We start from the raw sequence: 25,226 nt of genomic DNA, 5'->3' as shown, positions 1-25,226 counted from the left end.
TAAAAATTCAACCCTTTATAATAAAATATGCAAATGATCAGTTAAAAAATATCTGTGGCACAATGGGATCATCATTAATGAACAAATATATAAAGCAATTTTACAAGTTATTGAGAAAAAGGCAAATAATTCATACAAACAGGTGAAGGGAATTCACAGAAGAGAAAGATGAAACAGTCAATTAACGTGAAACAAAGTTCAACCTCACTAGACGATAATCAACTATGGGACACGATTTCCCCCCATCAGCCTTGCCATAAAATAAAACAACAGAGATAGAGAAAGAGAGAGGGAGAGAGAGTAGAAGGAAGAAACTAGAAGGAAGAAGGAAGAGGGCATTTAACATTGGTAAAGATTTAGGAAACTGGAAGTACTCATATACTAGAGAATATAAATTACCATGACTCTTTACAAAGTAGGATGGTATTATCTATTTGATGTCAAATAATACTAGTTTTAAAAAATGCAATCTTTAGAAATAATATTATCAATAAAGTACGATATGAATATAAAGATATTTAGGGCTGGGGTTGTGGCTCGGTGGTAGAGCACTTGCCTAGCACATATGAGGCCCTGGGTTCAATCCTCAGCACCACATAAAAAATTAATTAAATAAATAAAATAATGATTAAATTATTTAGGAAAAAAGATATTTAATACAACAATATTTTTCAGTGGCAAAAACAGTGTCTTAGTCTGTTTTCTCCTGCTATAACAGAATTCCTGAGACTGAAAAATTTATAAAGAAAAGAGGTTTGATTTGGCACACAGTTCTGAGTCTTCTTGGTTTCTAGTCAGGGCCTCATGGTAGAGAGCAGAAGGGGAGAGGATATATGCAGAAGACAAGGAGGGGACAAAGGAGCTGACCTGCTTTATTACAACCTGCTCTAGAAAGAACTAATCCATTCCCATGAGAACCCAGCCTCTGGGGAAAGACATTAATTCCTCTGAAAGGTTCCATTGGCAAACAGATTTCAACACGAGTTCTGGCAAGACAGAGCACATCCAGACCACAGCAGCCAGGTACATAAATATCTGTCGAAAAAGAAACGGTTGAATATACTGTAGTGTACTCTTCCTTCTATAGCCTAAAGCTATTTAAAGAGTGAACGATTATTATTTAGTGCAAAAAATAAGTTACAAAGTAATGAACAAAGTATGATCCCACTTCTGACAAAACAAATTGCCACATATACATTCAAACCCTATGTCTATTTAAAAAGGAGCTTGAGAAAGTTATGGAAAGATACACACCAAACAAACTACCATCACTGACGATCGAAGATGAATGGAAATGGAAATAGGGGAAGAGAGCTTGTAAGTTTTTCTTTGAACATCTTCAAATTGTTTAGCGAGGGACAAGAAACACAAAGATTACTTGAAGAAAAATAAAGAAATAAAAACAAACAATAATAAAGAAACAAATAAACCTGTTAGAACAGAGAAAGAACAGCGGCCAACTATCATCATTACCTTCATATCATCATTATCTTCATATGGGCAAGTAAATTACATTTATTGTCACTTTCTTTTTTGGCCAAAATAGAACAGATCTTCTGCTGTTTTGAAAGTTGGAAGCAAAATTTAAAAAAAAAAAAATCCAGGTTAAAGTATACTGCTAAGCATTTGTGACTTTAAAAGGGGAAAGAATTCTATACTTAAAAAAAAGAAAAAAAAAAGAATTTTCCCCTTTAATGTCTAAAAGAAAATCTAAACTGTAAGATTCCCCCCTCCTCCACCCTGGGAGGGCTGTGTGCTGGAACAGGAGTGTGCACACCAGATGCTCTGGCTTTATGGCAGGGGCAGGAACCCCGATAAGAGAAATGGGATGTTTTGCAAATTATTTGGATGAAAAGAAAAAGGAAAGGAAATGATGAAATAAGGTGGGGGTGGGGAGAGAGGAGGAGGAGGAGGAGGAGGAGGAGGAGGAGGAGGAGGAGGAGGAGGAAGAGGAGGAGGAAGCAGCACAGGCAGAACAGAATGCACTGCAGGCTCCTGAACGGCTGTGGAACCTGGCATTTTAGTTACCTCGGCTTTGCGTCTCACTTTGCATCTCACTTTTATTTCATGGATAACAAATGTCTCACTGAAATAATAACAATCCCCCCCATCTCTACAGGCCTTCTTCTTTCACAAAGCATATTTGCAGCAGGCACCTCCTTCGCTCCGCTCTTGGCCTTCCAATCCATTCTCAACAGCAGATGTCCATGTCTGTCTGAGGGCCTTGCCTACCCTCAGCCTGCCCAACCCTCATCCACCTCGCTCCCCTCCCCTCTGGCTTGAGCCCGTCACACCTTCCTCCCTCTCCCTGCTGTGTCATTCTTCCTCATGCCACACCCCCCCTCCCACCTTAGCTCCTGGCATCACTGCCTACTCCACACGTTTAAGCACCACACCCTTCAGGAAGCCCCTTAGACCCTATTTATGGGTCCTCTGTCACCCTGTTTATGGGTCCTAACATGGCCATTGGTCCTAGTGAACATCATGTAGGGAGGGGTCATGAAGGACCAGTCCCATTTTATTTCACACCATCCACCTATCATCTTGCCCATACCCTGGCACATGTCAGATACTCAATTGATACTGGCTGACCACATGAAAAATTTAGTCAAGTAAACTGAAGGCCCGGCTCAAATGCGATGCTTCTCGGCTTGAGCAGGCTCTCCGAGTTCTCAGTGCCTCTACTGGGGCACATTATCACTTGTGTTAAGAGTCTTCTTTTTTCTCTCAGACTGTGAGCAACTTAGAAGTCTTATTTACCTTGATAATGCACACCTTGCATAAGCCCTAAAGCACAAGGTTTCTTGTTTGATTTATAATTCTGGAGACTGAACCCAGGACCTTGTACGTGCTAGACAAACGCATTAAGCTATATTACATGTAGCTACCATTAAGCTGCACCCCCTTCTTAACAGCAGATGAAGTACAAGTGGAGGCTGCAGCCTCTAACCAATCACAGATGGCATTTTTTTCTTGCCCAGTGGACCGCAGCACAGAACATGAGCACCTTGGGGATATGCAAATACATATAAGACTCTGCCCATGGAGAAATTAAAATTAGAGCTAAACTTGAAATGTAGCAGTAGTGTGTGGGTGAGGGGACGGGAGGCGGGCCCTTATTCAGAAACCAGAGAAGTGAAATTACTAAGTGGTGATTTATTTTAAGTATGTTTTTCTGTACTGTCTAGCTTTCCTTCCTTGAGTATGTTCTAATTTTATAATCAGGAAAAACAACAATAAGTGTTATAAAAACAAACCAACAGAAAACCCAGCAGGGATTTTAGACTACCAAAATCACCCGTTCCTATGTTTCCTTGCCATGGTTAGGCATTCTGAATTCAGGACCCTCCCAGATGGAGGCCTTGCATTTTTTGAGGAACAGTTCCTTCCATTCCTCTGAAGCATGGAGGACAGGAAGGTGCTAGAAGTGGGCACTTTCTGCTGCTGCAGTAGCTTGCAGTCATTCCCAGTGCAAACAAGGGCAAATCTCCGAGCTCCAGGAACTGGAGGAGTGTGGAAGCGATGACCCAGCTTAAGACCAGCCTCTGCCAGATGTGAGCCACTGTCTGGCATTCTGTAGCCCCTTTGCATATTTCTTCTGTGCTACTTTTCAGATTGGGGTTCACTCACCACCTGTCTTCCTGATGCACGGATGAGAGGCTGCATCTGTAATCACCTTGCTCCCCTAGCCCAGGGCTTAGTACTAGGAAGCCCTCAAGACACATTCATGGAACAGTGGAGACCACACCTATGAAGTACTAAACATAACCAGCCCCAGACCCTGGGACATAAGACTGCATTAACCACCAGATACTTCACGTCTTTTGTGCCCTAAAGGTCCATCATTCAGTCCTGAAGAGCAGAGTGGAAGCCAGTCATTTCTTGGAAGATTAATAAGGCTGCTTTTACGTTTGGGAAATCTGGCTTCCTCCAGTAAGAGCAGATTATCTAGTCTGCAGTTTAGAATCATAGCTGACTGCGACTTCCAAAGACACCCCTTCTTGAAGGAGTGAAAGCCTTGCTGAGGGATCTGCAGGAGACAGTGAGCTGGGCCTCAGGTCAGGGTTAATAAAGTGCTTCCAGAAAACTCCAGATTTTCTATTGTCTGCACTCAGGAATCACTTCTGACCTCTTGTGAGCTCAACTTGGGGTTCACTGCATGAACTGTTTCTTGCCACTCACAGCACCTGTTACCAGCCTCTTCCTTAGGTGGCTGGGCCAGGGCCCGCTGGTCCAGGAGAACAGTACCCACTTCTGCTTTCGACCTCTGCGCTGGCTGGCTGATTTGAAATTCAGCATCATCGGAGTAGGTGACAGTAAGCAGCCCAGAGGCTGGATATGAAGAGCCAACACAGCAACTCCAGGCACCCTCACAGGGGTTTTAGAATTGGTGAGTTCGGGGATAACCACAGGTTCCTCACAGAAATGCCACCTTCTGACTGAGCACAGACGCATGCGTACACTGCTAGCACTCTTTCTGAACGTTGTAAAACAAAAGTTCAGAGTATGAAGTTTTGTACCTTAGAACTAAGTGCTAATTTGTGAGCTTTATCCCATTTCATCCACACAGTATACTTCGGAGCAGGTATGACTGTGACCCCCCGACTTTACCAAGAGAGGCAGGTTCTGTGTGGCAAGCAGAGCTGTCCAGGATCTGTAAGGCAGGAGGTGATGAGGACAGAGCTTCTACTTGTTCTCCTACCCATGAGAACCCTCACTGAAGAAACTGACACATACTGCCACCAGTCAATCCCAGGGTCACAAAGACCCACAGGGTTCAGAGGCCCGCAGCAAGCCAGGCAGCACAACAGACCAGGCGGGAATGACACACAGGTGATGAGCCGGGAACACACCCGCCTGAGACAGCTGAAATAAGACCCAAACCAAGTTCAACCTTCTTCCTGTAACAGAGGCAAGCTGAGATCCAGGGAGCTGATGGAGACAAGGCAGCACAGTGTGGTGGAAAGTTCAAGGGTGGCAGGGACAGCCAGTTCTCATTTGGTTCTCCAGCTCTATCAGCTGCCAGACCGTAGACAGGGCACTTCATCTCTGTGCGCCTATTTTCATGTCAAATGGAGCCAATCTCTGTCTGTCTCACATCACTACTATTAAGATTTAAAGGAGTCAGCAAATGCAAGATGCCCAGTCTTGTGTGTGACAGTTTTCACAAAGGTATAAAAGTCAAGTAGGAGCTCAGGACACAGTGGTCCCTTTTATAACCTGTCTCCACTCCCAAGATGCCCCAAACTCACTGCTCACTAAGAGGCCAGTGCCTAGTAGAAAGCCTGGCACATGGGTGCAAAGGAGACACAGCTCAGTTTTAATCTAACCCTAGATTTAATCCTAGATCTTAATCCTAGATTTTAGTTTGGTAAGAGAGAAGAAGGGGAACTTTGGTTTGCCCTCATCCCCTCCTTTAACCTAGACATGCCCCATGCTGCTGGGGAAGGACAAACAAAAGGTTGTCTTGGACTTTGACTCTCCGAGTTCTAGGTTTTGTTGATTTAAGGACTCTTTTATCTTGTTGGGTTTTTTGGTTTGTTTGTTTTGTGGTGTTGGGGATGGAACCCAGGGCCTGCACTCAACTACTGAGCTACTCCCAAGCCAGGGCTCTTTATCTTTAAGGCCTTCCCAGACCCTACTCTTGGGAGGATGTGTTATTTAGAAACTATTTGTTCCAATAAGGTCTTGGTTAGCAGGAGGGGGCTCATGGCCCTGTGGCAGGCATATCTTAGAGCTGTGGTCTTCCCCAGTAACAAAGCCCACTGAAGGTAGACTGTTGCTACCATGGAACCAGCCATGGTCCTGGGTAGCCAGAGGCTGGAGCCACCCAGCTCCCTAGGATTGATCTTGAGACTGAATAATCTGGTCATCCTTCTTCCTCAGGTCATGGTGAGGAGGTGATGCCTGAAGGACAGTACCTGGCCTTTGTGGTCTCTGCCAGAGGCCAGGTGTGGACAGATGAGGGTAGCCTTAGTTTCTTGTTTTATGCTGCCTTAAGTCAGTGCTATTAAAGTATGCTTTTCCAACACACACACACAACACACACACACACACACACACACCCCAATGAAACTTTTCCCCCTCTTTATTTGGAAACCCCAAACCTGAATAAAATCATCAAAACTCAGTAGTAACTTCATACTGCCTGTTTCATGTCCTCTAATTGTCCTACAGGTGTCAATTTTAGTCATTCTGGGTTACTGAAAACCTAGGGCACTTTGCTTCTAAGGCCATAAGGATCTGCCTCAAAGGGAAAGAAATATGGATGGTTCATTCTAAGCTGCATTTGGAAATATCAAGATCTAGTTCTGTCCCCTCATTTGGCACATGAGGAAACAGAGGTCCAGAGAGTGCAAAATGCTTGCCCAAGGTCACACAGTTCTAATATGTGCCTGCCTGCCTGCTTGCTTGCTTTCCCTCCTGTTTTTAATGGTGATGGGGATCAAACCAGGGTCCTGGCTCATGCTAGGCAATTGCCCTACCACCAACCTATGCCCACAGCCCTTATTTTTATTATTCAAAGCTGACATTCTTCCCCTTTAAGTACAGCTTGTTAAGTATATTTAATATAACAGGGGCGAGGGGCCACAGCACCCCATAAGCCATCTCAAGCCACCCAGCTCCCTAGGATTGATCCTGAGACTGAATAATCTAATCATCCTTCTTCCTCAGGTCATGGTGAGGAGGTGATGCCTGAAGGACAGTACCTGGCCTTTGTGGTCTCTGCCAGAGGCCAGTGTGGACAGATTGAAAACCCTCAGCTCAGGAAGGAAGCTTGGGGTTATAGGGCTCCTTCCCTTCCTCTTTGCACAGAGTTGCTTGCTTAGTTTAAAACCCTAAAAACAGATACCAACAAATGGAACGCCTAAGGGTTTACATATTCTGTTTATTTTCTAAGCATAAACAGCAAATTTTAAAAAGGAAGCAATAAAAAGATCACAAAGGGGGCTGGGGCTGGGGCTCAGTGGTAGTGCACTTGCCTGTATGTGTGAGGCACTGGGTTCGATTCTCAGCACCGCGTATAAATAAATAAAAACATAAAGATCTATCAACAACTAAAAAATATTTTTAAAAAATCACAAAGCCAAAGTTAAAGATTTCCCTTCCTTTCAATCTTGGGAGTCTCCCCATGCCCCCAAAAGTTTCTGCGGTAAGTGATGACTTCAGAAGACTAACATGTCTGTGTATAAAATTTAACTTATTAATTTTATATTTGTGAGGGGAAGAGTCTAGGGAATTTTCACTTTCAGAGACATTTATTTCTAGAAGGTGTACAATGTTTTGTAACACCTTTGTAATCAGAAAAAAAAATAAAGTTTTCAAATACTAGTTTCAGGATTTACTTTGTCCCCTGTATTTGGGGCAAACTGCTGCTTTTAAAGCTAGGGATACTGTCAAAAGTTCTTTGGGTGAAAAAGTAAACCAGGATCTGATCAGAGCCCTGGGAGGCTCGGGGCTCTGACTCCAGCCCCAGGCAGTTTCAGAGAAAGCTGCAATTTTCAGAGCAAGCTCACATATATCAGAACATAAAAATAGACCCTTTGTGACCAATGAGCTAGAAAGCAAGCTCTCCAGAGAGCTCCGCTTCTCCCTGGAGGTGGGGGTGAGGAGGGAGTACAACTCTACTTACGGGTGCAAAGTTCCTCAAACTGCAGAGGTTCCCGGTCAGAAGTGAAGGTGGAATTAAGAAACCAGCTTTGAGAAGGAGCAATCCAGACCCAAGGTTCAGGCAGAAGTCTCTCGGCCCTCTCCCTAAATGAAAAAGCACTTCGAGGTTTCAGTGGGTGTTTCCCACATCTCCGGCCAACTAAGTCCCCATTTGCTGTAATCCAATGCTCAGGCTGATGATGTCAACCACTTCACTCACTTGCTCAGTTTCCACCTCTCAGTCCACGGGGGAGATCCATTTCCTCTGGACAATGAACTGGGGGGCTGTAACCGCATCCCAGGCTGGTCACATTGGCCTAACATCCTTCCTTCAATTTTCAACCCTGAGGCCCTAGTGACAAAAGGCTTCCTATCTACTCACTCAGCCGGGGCTCCTAGCGTAAATCCTCTGCTTGTTAGTCACTGCCAACTGGGGGCCATCTAGTCTGCTGGGTTGTGTTTTAATTCATTTCTTTGGTGTATAATGTGTCAGGGAGGAAGCCTTCACCCACGCCACAGCTCTCTGCTCAATTCTTCAAGTCACTGAATTTCTCCAGAGTTTCCCAGGTACATAATGGGCACAGTGTATGTGTTTGTCCCTTTGTAGTGAGATGACAGGTCTCTAGGAAAGCACTGGTGTTTTGCTTGGGGAACTCATTTGGGTCTTGGCCACTCCCCCAGCTGTATGAATGGCCTCAAGCAAATCCTCTCCCTATCTGGACCTCAGTTTCCTCATCAGTAAAATGATGGCATGGGTGTCCTCCCCTTTTGAAATTCCATGACTGGAAACCAGTGACTGCTGAGCTTATCAACAAATGCATCCCAAGGCATTTTAACCACAAGCTAACTAGCCCAGTTGCCTGGCTCTGCTGGCTCCTTTAAGCCCCCTCATGACGAAGTTGACAGGTTTCTCAAGGAGAAAAGCCTAAAGAAGTCACTGAGTGAAGCCAGTCCGGAGGCTGGGGCAGAAGTATTCCAAGTTCTAGGCTAGCCTTGGAAATTCAGCAAGACCTTGTTTCAAAATAAAAAATTAAAAAGGACTAGGGATATAGCTCGGTGGTAAAGCGCCCCTGGGTTCAATCCCCAGTACCAAAGGGGAGGGGAAAAAAGAATTCACTGAATGAGTCCCAGGGGAAATAAAAAGAGGCAGCATAAACTACTAGATAAGATAAACAAGAACAAGTAAGGGAACTCAAATGTCCTTGGGGATCAACAAGAAACAGCAGTGGATAGAGATAACAATAATGCCTTACATTTGCTGGACAGTGGAGATATGAAAACCCTCTTTCTCAGATGAAGGAGAAGCAATGATCCTGAGCACTATTCAGGGGAGCCAGAGATGTGTACTTGGGTCCTTTGTGACTTACCACCCTAATTTTTCTGTTCTCTTAACTGTGCTGCCATTCTAGGATTGTGAGAATTAAAAAATACATATAAGGGGAATGAAAGTAGTTGGTACATACTTAGCATTAAACGGATGTTAGCTCTCATTTGTGCACATAATCTCATCTGATTCTAATAACACCCCCAGGAGAATTAGGGGCCCAGGGGCTGCATTATTCATCTCTGTTTCCTGGACAGGAAAATGAAACACAGTGAAGCTAAATGACATGCTCAAGGTTGCACAACTCAAAACCAAAAAGTTGGCATTAAAAATGGAGATTCTTCATTCCTGGCTATGTCCGAACACATGTCCCACACCTGCCCCACACCTGCCAATGCTATTTCTCCAAATAACTACTCTATCCAGCCTGGCAAAGGAAACACTTCAGGCCACCAGGTCAGACCGGGGGCTTACTTGTTTTGCTACCAAAACAATGAGTGGTCTGAGGCAAGTCTGGCTGCAACTGCTTCACCCCAAAGGGACAGATCTGATCGGGCTTAATGCTATTTGGATGGGGCAGGGGTTAGGACTTGAACTCCACTGGGAAAGCAGCTCTTTATCAGCAGGGGCAAGGCTATGGCACTTTGTAACTTAATAAGAATTTTAATTATTTCCCAGAAAACCTTGATGATTATCAGGAAAGGTCCAAGCAAACAGGCTCTATTAAGAGGGTGCTTTCCAATCTGAAGGCTTTGGAACAAGATGGTGGACTGTGGTGGAACAAAACCACCAGCCTGCAAAACTCCTGGGAGCAGCAGTTAGCAGCCCCCAAAGAGCTGAGTTCCTCCTAGTCCCTGGACCTCCTCTAGCTGGGCAAGTAGTTCAATGTCTTTATGTCTTGGCTGACAATGTAAGATGAGAATAACAGCATTTACCACTGAAGGTTCTGAATGGGTTAAGTGCCCAGAACATACTTTAAGTTCAAAAACACTTGTAAAAATAAACTACAATAACTTATTGGTAAAACATTATTTTCTAATTCTGACTCAGTTTTGCCATCCTCTGCCCTGATGATGATGTGACACAATAACAAAGTCAAGGATGCTGGAAAGTCAGAAAAAAGGCCTGTATTTCTGCAGAATGTCAGGCTGAGTAATGAACAAAAGCCTACTTCAGAACTGTCAGGCCTGTTCTCAGCAGCAACACTCAGCCTGGAGGGACTAGAGGCTGGGGCCTTTATTCCAGAAGCCTGAGTGGGTGTCAGGAAATGAAGCTGGGCTCTCGAGATGGGTCAGTTAGCTGACATCACCATCGGTGCTTTGAATCATGTTTTGTTAGATGAGCAAAAATAATAGTAAGGAGCTCTTTCATAAAACACCATTATTTCTTCATCTACTTTGCAATACTTGCCTAATAATTCTATATCTATCTGTGTCAGAATCCATGAGGAGAGGGCCCTAAGCACCTCATCCACCACTAACAACCATGGGCACAGTTATTTTGTATCACAATTGAAGACAGTGGATACGTTATATGCACTGGAGCCTTCCTCTGCTCAGCCCTTTTCATAAGCCATTTCATGTAATCCCCATGACGATCAGGAACAACAGGCATAAATGATACTCACATCTTAACAGCAGTGGCAACAGATACAGGGAGCATGTTTCTGAGCTGTGCAAAGCCCACAGGATAGAGGCAGGGCTGCACTCCAACTCAGGGCAGTTTGGAGCCAGGCCTGGAAACCCCAACCTCCTGGGTAGCACCTCTTACAGGGCTTCCCAGCAGGGAAACCCGGATTGCTCCACAGTAGGCTCCATCTGAAAACTGGAGGAAATGGAGGCAACTTTGGCTGCTGACCTGTGCAGAACTGGCCTGAGGGCTCAGACAGCCCCTCCACCACAAATTCCCATACCTACCCCCTACCTAGTCTGAAAGAGCTCTCTCCCTCCTCTGAATTTCCTCAGTTTCTCCTCTGAATTTCTTGGTATCTGCTTCTCTCTTAGGAAAGAATTCTTTAAACTTTTCATCAAGATTCTTTTATTACTTTTTTTAAAAAATTCTTTTCACTGTTTAATTGTGATTTCAATGGTACATGAATATTTATATAGTTTCCTTTTTTTTTTTTCTCCTCATCTCTAGCATTTTTGAAGCCAGTTATTTTACATGGATTAGTTTTTTGGGAACTAGGATGTTTGATTAGTGTATTTTAGTTTTGTTTTATATTCCTTTATTTTTAATTTTTTTAATTTAAATTTTAACTTTATATATATTTTTTCTCCTATTTTCCTTGATTCTCTCTTTTTTTCTAACAGCCAATCTCTATTGTTCTCTTTCAGTCTTCCTTTAATCTTTTACTTCTATCTTCTCTCCTCTTCCCTCATAATCATCACCTCCTATATCACTTCTGTTCTCTCTCCACCATTTTTATCCACATTTTTATCCACATATATGAATACAAATGTGAATATATATGTGAAAATGTAAAATATATAAGTAAAAATGTCCACCATTTGAAAATGTAAACCCTTTTGCAAACTTTCTGTTTTTATTGTAGGCAATAACTGATCATATTGTTTTTGTTTATTGCAATAATTAACATTGTAGGCGTCATAGTAGGAACTATTTGGTTTAATGCTGTATATTGTTTGCATTGGCGGTTGTTATTATTTGTCTCCCCCTAAACAGAGAGGTACTGAAAACCTGCAGGGACACTATAAGTCCTTAGGGAATAAACTCTACTGCCTCAGATCTAAACTACTGGATGGGTAGACACACAAACAACATGAAAAAGCAAGGGAACAAATCGCCTCAAGCAAACCAAGGAACTCCAGTAACAGAATCCATCAACACCACATTGGAAGAAACGTCAGAGCAGGAGTTTAGAATGTGCGTAGTTAAATTGATCTGCAAAGTAAAGGATGGGTGTAAGAGAGCAAACACAGGTAGCAAAAGATCACTTCAATAAAGAGAGAGAGATTCTGGGAGGTAAAAAAAAAAACAAAACAGAAATCCTTGAAATGAAGCAAACAATAAACTAAATTAGGAATTCAACAGAATGCATCGCTAACAGACTAGATCACTTGGAAGACTAACCTCAGGCAATGAAGACAAAATACATAATCCTGAAAATAAAGTTGACCACAGAGAGAAGATGTTAAGAAAACACAAACAGACTTTCTAAAAATTATGGGATAACATGAAACTACCAAATTTAGGATTTATCAGGATAGATGAAGGCCCAGGTGTACAAATCAAAGAACTGCACAATCTTTTCAATGAAATAATATCAGAAAATCTCCCAAATCTAACAAATGAAATGGGAAATCAAATACAAGAGGCCTACAGAACCCCATTTGTGCAAAAATACAAAAGAACCACATCAAGCCACATTATAATGAAAATGCCTAGCATACAGAATAAGAATAGAATTGTAAAGGCTGCAAGATAAAAACATCAGATTACATATAGAGGGAAACAAATATAGATCTTAGCTGATTTCTCAACCCAGGTCCTCAAAGCTAGGAGGTCCTGGAATAACATATTCCGAATTCTGAAAGACAATGGATGCCAACCAAGAATCCAATATCCAGCAAAATTAAGCTTCAGATTTGAAGATGACATAAAAACCTTCCATGATAAACAAAAATTAAAAGAATTTGCTACCAGAAAGGTTGCACTTCAGAATATTCTCAACAAAATATTCCATGAAGATGAAGTGAAAAAAAAAAAAGTGAAAATCAGAGAAAGGAGGAACTATACTAAAGGAATAATCAATTAAAGGAGAAAATAATTCAAATTAAAAACTAAACCAAAATGACTGGGAACACAAATTATATCTCAATATTAACCTTGAACATTACTGTCCTAAAATCATCAATCAAAACACAGTCTGGCAACTGGATTAAGAAATAAGACCCAACAATATGCTATCTCCAAGACTTACCTCGTAGGCAAAGCATTCACATAATAAAGGTAGAAGGATGGGAAAAAACATATCACTCACATGGACTGCATAAACAAGTAGGGGTTTCTATCCTCACATCAGATAAAGTGGACTTCAAGCCAAAGTTAACCAGAAGAAACAAAAGAAGGACATTTCATGCCGCCTAAGGGAATTGTACATCAACAAGACATAACAATCACAAATACTTATGCCCCAAACAACAGAGTATCTATGTACATCAAACACACCCTTCTCATCTTCAAGAATCAAATAAACCACAACACAATAACACTGGGCTTAAACATTTTTATCCACATATATGAATACAAATGTGAATATATATGTAAAAATATACATGAAAATATTTAAATGGATTTGGATTTGCATATAGTTATTTTTATTCTGAGATAGATATTTACAATTTTGGTAAGATATAGGATACAATTATGTAACTGAGTACATATGAAAATTTATGAGTAGGATTTTGGTTGCCATTAGGATACATACATATATATGAATGTATACAAATATATATGAAATATATATGGGAAAATATATATAGATATTCAAAACAATATTTATAATTCTTATTTAAAAGGCTCACAATTATGGACAGGGTTAGGAGTAGTTCTGAGTTATGCTTTTGGTTTAGAAATGGGTTACCATAGGGCTGGGGTTGTGGCTCAGCGGTAAAGCGCTCGCCTCAAACATGTGAGACCTGAGTTCAATCCTCAGCACCACATAAAAATAAACAAAATATAAAAACGGGTTACCTTTGGAACATATATATCAATATATATGAATATAAATATAGAGGTAATATTATATATCAAAACATATATGTACTTTTATCTATGGATATTTTTAAGGTAAGCAATATTGTTATATTACGTGTGAAATCTGGGTTATGCCTATGGAAATGAGTATATTTACATTTTGTTTTAGTTATAGTTTATGATTATGTAACTGATATATTAGAAAATGTATGAGTAGGACTTTGGTTGTGTTAGGGGTATATTCATATATGTATATGAATATATATAAACATATAAAGGAATATATATGTGAAATATTTTTTAAAAATGAAGAATAACATTTCAATCCAACAGTATATGTTTATTGTAGAAAACATGTTTACTCCTGGACAGGTCTTATTCCTACACTAGACTGAGCTTCTTCAGGAAAGGATCTGTGCCTAAATTTAGTCACATTTGTACATGAGGCACTTAGTAAGGAAATACATAAATGAAAATAAAAACCTTTTACTGAATGCTTACCACATACCAGGTAACTGTCCTACTGCCTTATATAAATCACCTCACTTTAATCTCCACAGGCTCCCCTAAGAGAGATCCCATGGTTAGTCCAGGCACAGATCAGCTGAATCACCTAGTCAGCTAGGAACTGGTGCAATCTCTTGAAAGGAATGGATGAGTGAGTTCTAGCTACAGCTCCCCACTCTCCTAGTCCACACAGCCTCTGTAAAATGCAGTCAGCTCTTCTCGCTTTCAAAGGCAAGTTATAGTTGTTGTGACATTTCAAACTCTCCAGCCACTACGCCAGAAAGCCTGGAAGCCCATGCTTTTCCTAGACAATTGAGAACCATGTTGATATTTATAAATAAAAGTAGATTTTGTTATCTTTTGTGATTATTTTCCCATTTGCAATCATAATTTCTGATTGTTAAAAAAAAAAAAAAGGAAACTACAGAAGAATAGTAAATAAGGGAGAAAAATCATCCATCATTTTACCACCTACATAAATCGGGGCACCTCCTAGTGTGCAGCCCCAGAGAAGGACCTACACTTACACTCAAAATATTGTTTTGAAATCAGAAACTTAAAGTCATTTGGAGTGGGGAGGGAGGCAGTTTACCCCACCAAAGATAACAAAGACACATTTAATATGTTTGTTTGGGTATTTAGAGTTTACGTGGCTGCTTTTTCTTTGGGGTTTGATGTTCTAAGGCTCCATTTACTGGCCCCCTCTGGAGTGCTAATGCAGGGTGTCCAAATGGTAGCAGATGAGGTAAGTAGGAGGGACAGCTGGAAGGAGAAGGGAAGCCTGACCCAGTGCGCATGCTCTTAGAAAATGGATTCCACACTGCTCCCACCCAGCCCCTCTTAGCCTTCGGTGGAACTGCTTCCCTCCAGCTAGAGACAGGTTTCAGATTAGGGCAATTAAACTAAAAAATATATATATATTAAAAAAAAAAAAAAAAAGAAAGCACCACTGGAAATGGGAAAGAAGCAGCTGTGTGGAAACCTGGGGAGACTCTGAGCCAGGAGATGGCGGAAATGGAGAAGAGGATTGAGAACCAGGGTGAAAATCTCTTTTTTTTTTTTTTTTTTTAAAGAGAGAGTGAGAGAGGGTAGAGAGAGAGAGAGAGAGAAGTTTTAATATTTATTTTTTAGTTCCCGGCGGACACAACATCTTTGTTGGTATGTGGTGCTGAGGATCGAACCCGGGCCGCACGCATGCCAGGCGAGCCTGCTACCGCCTGAGCCACATCCCCAGCCCTTTTTTCTCTTCTTTTTTTTTTTTTTCCAGGGTGAAAATCAACGCATCCACAGAAGGTCCTGTGCCAGCCAGCTCCTCCCCACTCGGCCTGCAGCTCACAAAAGGCTGACTGCTGTACTGAACCATAGGTAAAGGCAGAAGGCTCTTTAAATAAACTGAATGAGGAGCTTGGGGTGAGCTGAGGCTTCCAGGGAGAGACAGGCCTCCTTACTGTGACATCTGAAGGACCATCAGTCTAACTGCTGGTCCTGCTCACATCCACTACCATCGGGTATAGAGAGCTTCCAGCAGTTTTCCAGGGCAGAGGCCTGTGGGGTAGACAACCAATTCCAGAGGAAACCAAGTCTATCATTAGTAACTCTTTCATTATTGATTATGAGTGGCCAGAAGAATATACCACAGGACATCTGAAAAAACCAACAGCATGGCAAAGATTGAAATAAGAGAATACAAACTCTATAAAGGAAAAGAAAATTTGGACAAATAAGAAGCTTAAAAACATCTCATGTCTTTAGAAATTCTGAAGATATTATCTCCTAACCATGCAGATTTCAAAAGGGAAAAAAAAATCCTAAATTTCCAGAGAGGCAAACAGATTGTTTCAAAAGTAAAAAATCAGAATGGTCAACTTCTTCCTAGCAATACTGGTCCCTGAAGACCATGGAGCAATGCTTTCTTTCCATGAGGAAAGCTCAAAAGAAAATGGAACTCAGAATTCTATACTAAGCAGGCGTGGTAACACATACCTGTACACCCAGTGGTTTGGGAGGCTGACACAAGAAGATTGTAAGTTCAAAGTCAGCCTCAGAAACTGTAAGATCCTGTCCCCAAACAAAATATAAAAATATGCTGAGTATGTGGTTCAGTGGTTAAGTGCCCTGGGTTCAATCCTCGGTACCAAGAAAAAAAAAAAAGAATTCTACACTCAACTAGGCAAGAGAAAGACATTTTGGACGTGCCAGGCACTGTTCTCTCAGGGTTCAGTCTCAGAAGGCAGGATTGAAAAAACAAGGGTGCGACCAGAAGGAGATGGAGGGAATGCAGGGAGTGCAGAACGGCTCTAGCGGCTGAGCTGTGCAACAGGCCTGGAAAGCACCATGGTAACTGGAGCAGGAGGACAAGAAGGCTCCAGGAGGAAGAACTGACTGACTCTCTCTCCCAGGTTTGATGAAAACACTATGGAAAGTCTAAGAGAAAGAGTGAACAGACTGAGCAGCAGGGAGAAAGAAAGCCACACTTGTCAGAATAAGCACTGTGAAGGCCAAGAAAACAGGCACAGAGAACCGAAAAATAACTAGTGTGTACTGAGTGCACAGTAAACAATAGTTACGATGTCATAACACGGAAAACACTGCCTCCTAGTTCAACCTGAAACTGTGAAATAGGGAGAAAAGGGGAAGGAAAAGCACAGTGAGTGTGGCTGTAAGTTTATAGAAAAGATAAAGCCTCACATGTCACAGGTGACACCTGAAACTGACAAGTGAAGAAAGAGCAATATCACCAGGTCTGATGGCACACGCCTGTTATCCCAGCTACTCTGGAGGCTGAGGCAGGAGGGGCACAGTTTGAGGCCAGCTTGGGCAATTTAGTGAGACCCTGTCTCAAAAAACAAACAACAAAAAAAAAAAAAAAACAAGAGAGAGAGAGAGAGAGAGAAGAAAACAGAAAGAAAAACGAGTACAGAAATTTGTAGCTTTGATTGCCTCTAACTGGAACAAAACAATACTTAGGTTAATCGGAGATCTTTGCTAATAATAAAGAATTTTTTTTTAGAAAGAAAAAGAGAGAGAGAGGGAGAGAGAATTTTTTAATATTTATTCTTCAGTTTTCGGTGGACACAACATCTTTATTTTATTTTTATGTGGTGCTGAGGATCGAACCCAGTGCCCTGTGCATGCCAGGCGAGCGCGCTACCACTTGAGCCACATCCCCAGCCCATAATAAAGAATTTTAAATTATCTTATATGTGATGACAGTAGCATAGTTAATGTAAAGAAAAAAAAATGGGGAGGAATTGGGTTGTAGCACTGGTCTGCCACATGTGAGGCCCGGGGTGCTATCCGCAGCACTGCAAACAAAAGGAGGTAATATAGTATAGAGAAAGGGAAGAACCAGGAAAGAAGTAAAAGCAGACACACAAACCCGTGACCTCGGGGCGGGAGGGTAAGGAGACTCATGCCTGGAGTTGGAACCAACTTTTTTTAAAGTTTTGATTAGAAATCATGTCCATGTATTTCTTGGATTTTTAAAGTTTTCCTATTATTAACAGGTATTGCAATCAGCTTTTAGAAGGCCTTTTTTGCTTTTCCAACATTTATAATCTGAATGTTTCTTCAGAATCCTACATCATCCTAAGTGAGTATCTCCACGTTAAGTTTAGTAATTGCTGCTACTGCCATTTAACTGTTGTGTGTCCTACCAGTATTTACATATGTTATTTCTAGTCCTTTGTTAACACTCTTGCAGAGCCAGTATATGATATTCCCACTTTACTGATATAAAGACTGAGGCTGAGGGACATCAGCATATGTTTACTTTACAGAGTAGGCGGCCAGGCCCGGAGACCAGCTCGCAAGCCCTTTCCACTACCACTTCTCCTTCACATGCCACTAGCTTGGTGTAATCCACAAAGTACTTTTAAATTTTCTCATCAATCCCATGAAACAGGAGAAATAGGACTATGCTCACTTGACAAATAAAGAAACCAAAGAAAAGTCAGGTAACTTGCCCAATCCAGGCTTCCTGATCCTCAATTCAGTATTCCGTCTACTGTCCCTCAGCATCTGTCCCCTTAACAACATAATATCCAATCATTCACTGCCTCCTTCAGACCTTTGACACAAGAGTCACTATAAATGAATAAAGTTGAAGCAGGAATGGGGGGAGGCGGGGGGGGGGGGGGGGGGGGGACACTCACACACATTGAGAGTTATTTTTTCCAAAGGAAATCCAATAATAAACCATGTAATGTCCTCAGTTGCTCCGTCAGCATGTTGCCCAAGTGCTCAAAGGGGGCTCTGGAAATGCCAACAGCCGGCGCCTGGCATCCAGCTCATCAGCTGTTGGCACAGGCAGCCCGCAGCAGTTCCCACAACCAGTACCGCTCTTCTTGGCTTCAAAAGAAAGAAACGAGCCATGCGTGCTTCTGCCCTGAAAAGACAACGTCTGTGCCTCCTGAATCTACTTTAGTCAACAGCCATGTGGCCCCAGGCTTTTAACGGTTGCCAGGAATCTCAGCTCGGTACTGCTCAGCTCAGAGGCAAATACATGAAGCTCTACAACAGGCTGGGCAGGAGGGAGAGCCAAAAATGGGAAAAAAAGGGTGAACATCTGACCCCCAGTCAACTCAAGTCCTAGCTAGCTGGCTGCTCTGCCAGGAAAAGAATCGCCCCAAGATTTGGGCACAAGCACCTTGGTCTGGTGTGGGATGCTGCTCCAGCCTGTTCTGCATGTGCACAGCCAAGCAGCAGCCAGGGGAAGAGGCTGTTTACTTGAGTTCAAACTATTTATAGCACCAGCAATCTGCACATATTTGGATGACAAATCTCTGGGCTTCAAGTGAGCCGTGCTTTGCTCCTGGACAATTTCACCAAACACATTCCCTCCCCACGCCACCCCCAGGCCCCTTGCTAACACATGTTGCCCTCGGGATGTTTTATTTAAGCTGCTGAGTTTTAAAAGATTATAAAAAGAAATCACATTTTAAAAACATGTGACTTTCAATCCATTTACCTATGAGTTTGAACTACATATTATTTTAAGATTTCAACCAGAAATTAAATTCTGATATATGTATATTCCCTAAAAATATACAACTATTCCATAAATGAACCAAATAGTACCTGAGTGGTGTCTGGAATTCAACATGTACTGAGCTGTGACGCTGCGGTACCTGCTCAGGACCTACACTCAGAAAGTTTCTCATGGCACAGGATGATAAAAGACTCTCAAAATTGAGATCCACACACAATATGTAATTACGTACACATTCCACACATACAGCACAAGTCTTATCACCCACCAATTCCAGGGCAGAAGCAGTTGGAGTACATGGGTGGGACAGTGTCCTGTGCCCTCATTGTATGCCACACAGAAGAGCTGGACGAGGACCAACAGATGGGCAGAGTCTATTTGGTTTTAATTCCCAAAATGTGGTAGAATCTTGCCAATCAATTTTTTGGAAAAACCAGCCTACCTCTAAAAGCTGTCTTGTTTTTATAGCAAAGCAATATCAGGCCAACTCAGGCACGTACTAATTCTAAAGAAGAGAAAGTGGTTGTTAACCAGCACATCAGTGGGCTACAATGTTGAGGCTTGCAGCCCTGGCACACAATGCAGGCAGAGGCTAGCACAGAGAACAAGGCCAGGGAGCGAGAACAAGGCCAGGGAGCGAGGAGAAAGGTGTACAGTGTCACGGTGATGCCAGAGATGCTGGGCAATCATTTAGGGAGAAGGAACAGAAGGATTTCTCAGAAGCACTTACTTGCTTCCTGATCTTTCGCCTTACATTATAATGAAGACAAATGGAAAGGTCCCTAAGACAATCTTTCCACCACCTTCCTTTTTAAAGAATAGTACTAGTGAGAATGAAGAAAAGCAGCAGGTCTACACATACACAGAGGGAACGGAAATGATTTAAAAATCTTTTGCAGGTCAATTTGCCTCTACTATACTGACCAAAATAAATAAATAATAAATAAATAAATAAAAGGAGGGGTAGTCTGGGGATTGAACCCAAGGCCTTGGACACACTGGGCACACCGTCTACCATGTTTTAGGTAGGAATTCAGGGTCCCCAAGATGGCAGAAGCAGAGAACATGCCACTTAAGGACAAGTCAGGGAGATGAGTCATCTGTCCCTGTTTACAAAAAGTCTCATTACCATGACAACACCCACTACTGAGGACTCCTGGCCCATGATAACTCTCTCAACAGGTTCAGTTTTCTGAAATAACCAATGGGAGAAAGTGGACAGTATTCTAATTAAGTTCCTAGAGTAACAAATGGGGGGAGATTGGACACTATTCTAATCACATGGGAGCCAATGGGGTAAGATCCCTGATCAGTCTGTTTAGGGAAGAGAATGCCTCCAGGCTCCGGCTCCAAAGAAAACACTAATTTCCAGGCGTGGAGTCCTAGAGTGCCCTACCCCACACACACACACAGAGTGCAAATTTCACCTTCAACTTCAAGAAATCTGTACTCTGCCTGCGGCTTTTATGTATCTTGCTGAATTCTTTGTTAGGACACCAAGGACCTGGACCCCAACTCGACACCCTGACTATAACACGGTGAACTATATTTCCCAGTAACCAAAATTATTATCTCATTTGGTCCTGAGGAAGGAACCCAGGGCCTCACACATGGTAGCAAATGCTCAGCCCTGAGCTACATCCCCAGCCCAGTATGGAATGTTTGATCTCATGATTCTATTTCCAGAAATTCTAGGAATACAAGAATATCCTTATCATTCAGACCTTAGCTAAAATGACAATTCTTCAGAAGGACTTCCTCAGCCCACCTAAACTAAGATGAGCACCCAGCCACCTGTCACATCACTTTGTCGGAGTAACACGGCCGGTTTTCTTGTTCATTCATTTACTGCCAGTATCTCACCACTACCTCCCTATTCCATATTAAAATGTCAGTTCTGTAAGGAGTATGGTGTTCTTCCTAGGTACTGGACACTAGCCAAGGAGGCTGCATGCATCATCTCATTTAATCCTTGTGGCCACACCAGGTTTCTGTTATCATCCCATTTCGTTTCATTTTTCATTGGTACTGGGGATTGACTGAACTCAGGGGTACTCTACCATTAAGCTACACCCCCAGCCATTTTAAAATGTATTTTGTGAGACAGGGTCTCACTAAATTGCCAAGGTTGGCCTCGAGAGCGATCTTCCTGCCTATGCCTCCTGAGTTGCTGGTATTACAGGTGTGTACCACTGTGCCCAGCTACCATCCCATTTTAGAGATGGGCAAACTGAGGCACAGTTTAAGTCTAGTTAGGCCATTGAAACGCAGAGGGGTGCATTACCACTGAACTACATCCGAAGCCCTTTTTATTTTTTTGTTTTGAGACAAGGTCTCACTAAATTGCCAAAGATGGCCTTGAAGTTGTGATACTCCTGCCTCAGGCTCCTGAATCACTGGGATTACAGGTGCTTACCACTACACCAGGCTGGCTCCTGTTAATTTTGCATATATAAGAGAATGGAAGAATCAGTCAATGGAAGAATGGAAGAATCTCTAGAGTGATCACACTCTTAGTTATTTTTCATTTTCTTATTGATACCTCAAATTTTGTTACAAAGCATTATTAAGAATTTTTTTTCAGTTGTAGATAGACACAATACCTTTATTTTATTTATTTTTTATACGGTGCTAAGGATCAAACCCAGTGCCTCACACGTGCTCTACCACTGAGCTCAATCCCAGACCCACAAAGCATTATTTTTATAGTGTAGTATTTACTTCTACAAAAAAAAAAATGTCAAAAGTTAGTTTTAAGTTCTTGGACAATACACATCAAGCACTACAAATATGTGGACACTCTGACTTGTATATGAGGGAGACATTTATAGCAGACTATTTATAATCAAGAAAAAAAAATGAAAACAATTGAAATATCAAACACATTGCCTGGCCCATCAGGCAAGAAGGTTTCCAGGGTCCTGCTCCTCTCCCAGTCTTCAGGGCCGGCCCAGAGGTGTGCTGTTGCTGCCCCCACAGGTGCCTGACTTGGGAAGGTGCACAAGCAGCACACACTGGACAAAGACCTCCAAGGTAGTGGATGGGAAGCCCTTGAAGCTGCATCTAAAAATGGGAGAAATGAGCTCTGACCTCTGCTCAGGTACCTCAGCCCTGAGGCAAGCTTCTTGATGGCAGGAATGACCAAGACAGGCATGAGGACCAAGGAAGGGAAAGGAGCAAAGTAGATCCTGCAAGAAGAAAAGAAAAAGAAAACAGAAGAAAAAGTTATGAATTTTAGAAAAGCAAGATACAGATGGTACAGAGTGTGAGACAGGATTCTGTAAGCAGGAAATTCCCTGAGCAGCCTCTGAGCTCCTGAGCCAGAAGAACTCTCCTTCTGAAAGCTCTGAGGAGACAATCACAGAACTGGAGAAACCCCAGAATTTTCTTTTCATTTCCTGCTACTAAGTGTATTGCTCCTGGCAGCTTGATGATCCCTACATACCCAGTGGATTTCAGTACCACGAAATAAAACTTGGAAAACCAAGGCTATCAGTCCATGAAAAATACTAATGGTAACTTGGAGCTAAATGTTATCAATACTGTGATTTACAACAGAGATCATTTACTAAAAAACTACCAAGAGGCTACTGTATCCACAGATGAAAACCCAGAGCCAGGAAAAACTCCAAGCCTGAAGCAGGGATGTCTGTTTAAAGAATCAGACTGGCAAAAGATAAAAGGGACCCTCCCCTTCCCCTTGCAGAGAACAAAACCTGCTGGCCCAGAGATAAGAAGACTCCACAGATACTTAAGTCAAAATCTTAAAAAGTCCCCAAAAGGAAAGCAAAAAGAAAAGATGATACACTTGAAGATAAATTTAACCGCACAAATAAGAAACAGCAGGGGCAGCTGGATCACTCCACTTAGGAGACTGAGGAGAAGCTGCCAGAACATTCATTAATAGCGGCTTCAAAGAAGGAAATCAGATGGGACAGTAACTTCTTCCTGCACATGCCCTCAGAGGAGAAGCTTGTAAGAGGGGAATAACAACGAGAAGACTTCTCTGTGGGCTGGATATGTTGCCCATGTTCCAAGAAGAGAAGAGGAATAAAGTTCTCCCCGAATTATGGTGCCTACAATTTTTAGTCCCCAACTACAAATTCTATATTTACAAATATTAGCTGGATAATTCCAATTTTGTTGACTCAATTTACAGAGAAGGCTGTGATCTTTCAGTATTCATTGGTTTCTGGCCATATTCCAAGATTATCCACATGTATGGCTAAGAGCTTACTGGATTCCTTCCTTCCTTTCTCTCTTGAATTTATTTATTTATTTATTCATTTGGTACTGGGAATCGAACCCAGTGGCACTGAGCTATATCCCCAGTCCTTTTTATCTTTTGTTTTGAGACAGGGCAAGTTAACAAATACAGGCTTACACCTCACATCAAAAATAGCTGCAGGTGACTCTATCTACAGACTTAAATGCACAAATATGAAACCACGTAAGTACCAGAAAAACACACAGCACACTTTATAACCACACAATGGGGAAAGCCTTTCCAAGTATGAGAGAAAATATTGACAAAGTCAATCACATATAATTAAAAATATTCTGCATGGCAAAAATCATGATCAGGGAAGTAAAAATCAAAAGTTAACCTGGGGAAAATTGTATTCTGTCTCAACAAATAGCTTACTTCCTTAATCTATAAAGAACTTCTGAGAAACTGATGAAGACCCACAATCAAAAAGCTTGATTCCAAGCCTTCTATGAGTCACCCCAGCTGGCAGCACAGACAACACTGGAACAGAGGAGCCATTCTCATTGTGCCTGGTCCAAATTCCCAACCCACAGAACTCCTGGAATTAAAAATGGCTGTTTTAAGCCACAAAATCTTGGTTTATTCTACTATATAAGTAGAATATTGGATATTGCATTGCTAATACATAATTTAGAATTTTTCATACTCATAAGTAAAATGGTGCCTGTGAATTTTTCTTCCTCATAAAGTCACTGCTGAATACTAAAATTTTGCTACCTCTTTTTCTGTCCTCAGGAAGTATGTGTGTAATATTAATTCTTTCTCTTTTAAATGCCTGGTATAGGGCTGGGGATATAGCTTTGATAAGAGAACTTGTCTAGCATGTGTAAGACCCTGGATTCAATCTCCATACCACAAAAAAAAATCATAATATTAACATAATATAAAATAAAAGCTTGGTATAACTTTCTAATGAAGCCACTTGGTCTAGACTTTTCTTCCCTAAGGGACGATTTTAACTGCTGATTAAATTTTTGTTAATAATTGTATTACTAACAAATTTATCTATTCACCTAAATTTTCAAAAATTTTGGTTTAAAATCATTCACATTATCTTATTAATCTTATTATTTTGTTAATGACTATGTACTCTTTTTCACTCTGTGTGTGTGTGTGTGTGTGTGTGTGTGTGTGTGTGTGTGAGAGAGAGAGAGAGAGAGAGAGAGATAATGGGAATCGAACCCAGGGGTGCCCATTCACTGAACTACATCCCCAGCTCTTTTTTATTTTTTATTTTGATACATGGTCTCAATAAATTGTGGAGAATGGCCTCAAACTTCCTCCTGCCTCAGGCTTCCAAATAGATTAGATTACAGGTGTGCACCAGTGTGTCCGGCCTTCTCACCCTTGATATAAGTCATCCATGTTCCTCCTTTTCTTCCTTCCTTTTTTTTGATCAACACCATCAGAGAATTACCATTTTTGTTAATTTTTTTTCCAAGAACAAACCATTGGCTTCACCAATATTCTGTATTTTACATTTGCTTTATTTATATTTATACTTCACTAATTACTACTCTTCTTATTACTTTCCCTTTATTTTTTTTAAAGTATTTTGTTGAGCTTTTTTAGACTTCTTAAGATGAGTGCCTGTTCAGTTCTTAGTCTTCCTTCTTTTCTAATATATGCACTTAATTGAGGTTGTACATATTTGAATTTGTGAATTCATGTCTTTCAACTGTTCTGGGAAATCCTGAGCTATCACTCTCCACACACTGCTTCTGTGCCATTCTTGCTCTTCTCCTCCTATAATTCCATTATACACA

The 25,226-nt window shown here is 41.6% G+C and overlaps 1 protein-coding gene across 9 annotated transcripts in view; it reads right to left on the bottom strand.

The window, feature by feature from the left end:
* The window catches only part of Pkig (cAMP-dependent protein kinase inhibitor gamma), a 95,288-nt gene that overhangs the window by 30,234 nt on the left and 39,828 nt on the right, over positions 1-25,226 (bottom strand). For 2 of the 9 annotated variants that reach the window (XM_040276166.2, XM_021727600.3), the window contains exon 2: positions 22,281-22,378. The exons of 4 other annotated variants lie outside the window; for them this stretch is intronic. The gene's annotated coding sequence lies outside the window, so the exon portion shown is untranslated. Of the gene's footprint in view, positions 1-7,633; positions 7,762-18,848; positions 18,871-22,280; positions 22,379-25,226 lie in introns of those variants that run through there. 3 more of the 9 variants (XM_078051852.1, XM_078051850.1, XM_078051851.1) reach the window with 2 other exon arrangements.

Source organism: Ictidomys tridecemlineatus, chromosome 5, assembly GCF_052094955.1.
Source record: "Ictidomys tridecemlineatus isolate mIctTri1 chromosome 5, mIctTri1.hap1, whole genome shotgun sequence".
NCBI lineage: Eukaryota > Metazoa > Chordata > Mammalia > Rodentia > Sciuridae > Ictidomys > Ictidomys tridecemlineatus.
The sequence above is the reverse complement of the archived record's forward strand: the minus strand, read 5'-3'. Positions and strand labels throughout refer to the sequence as shown.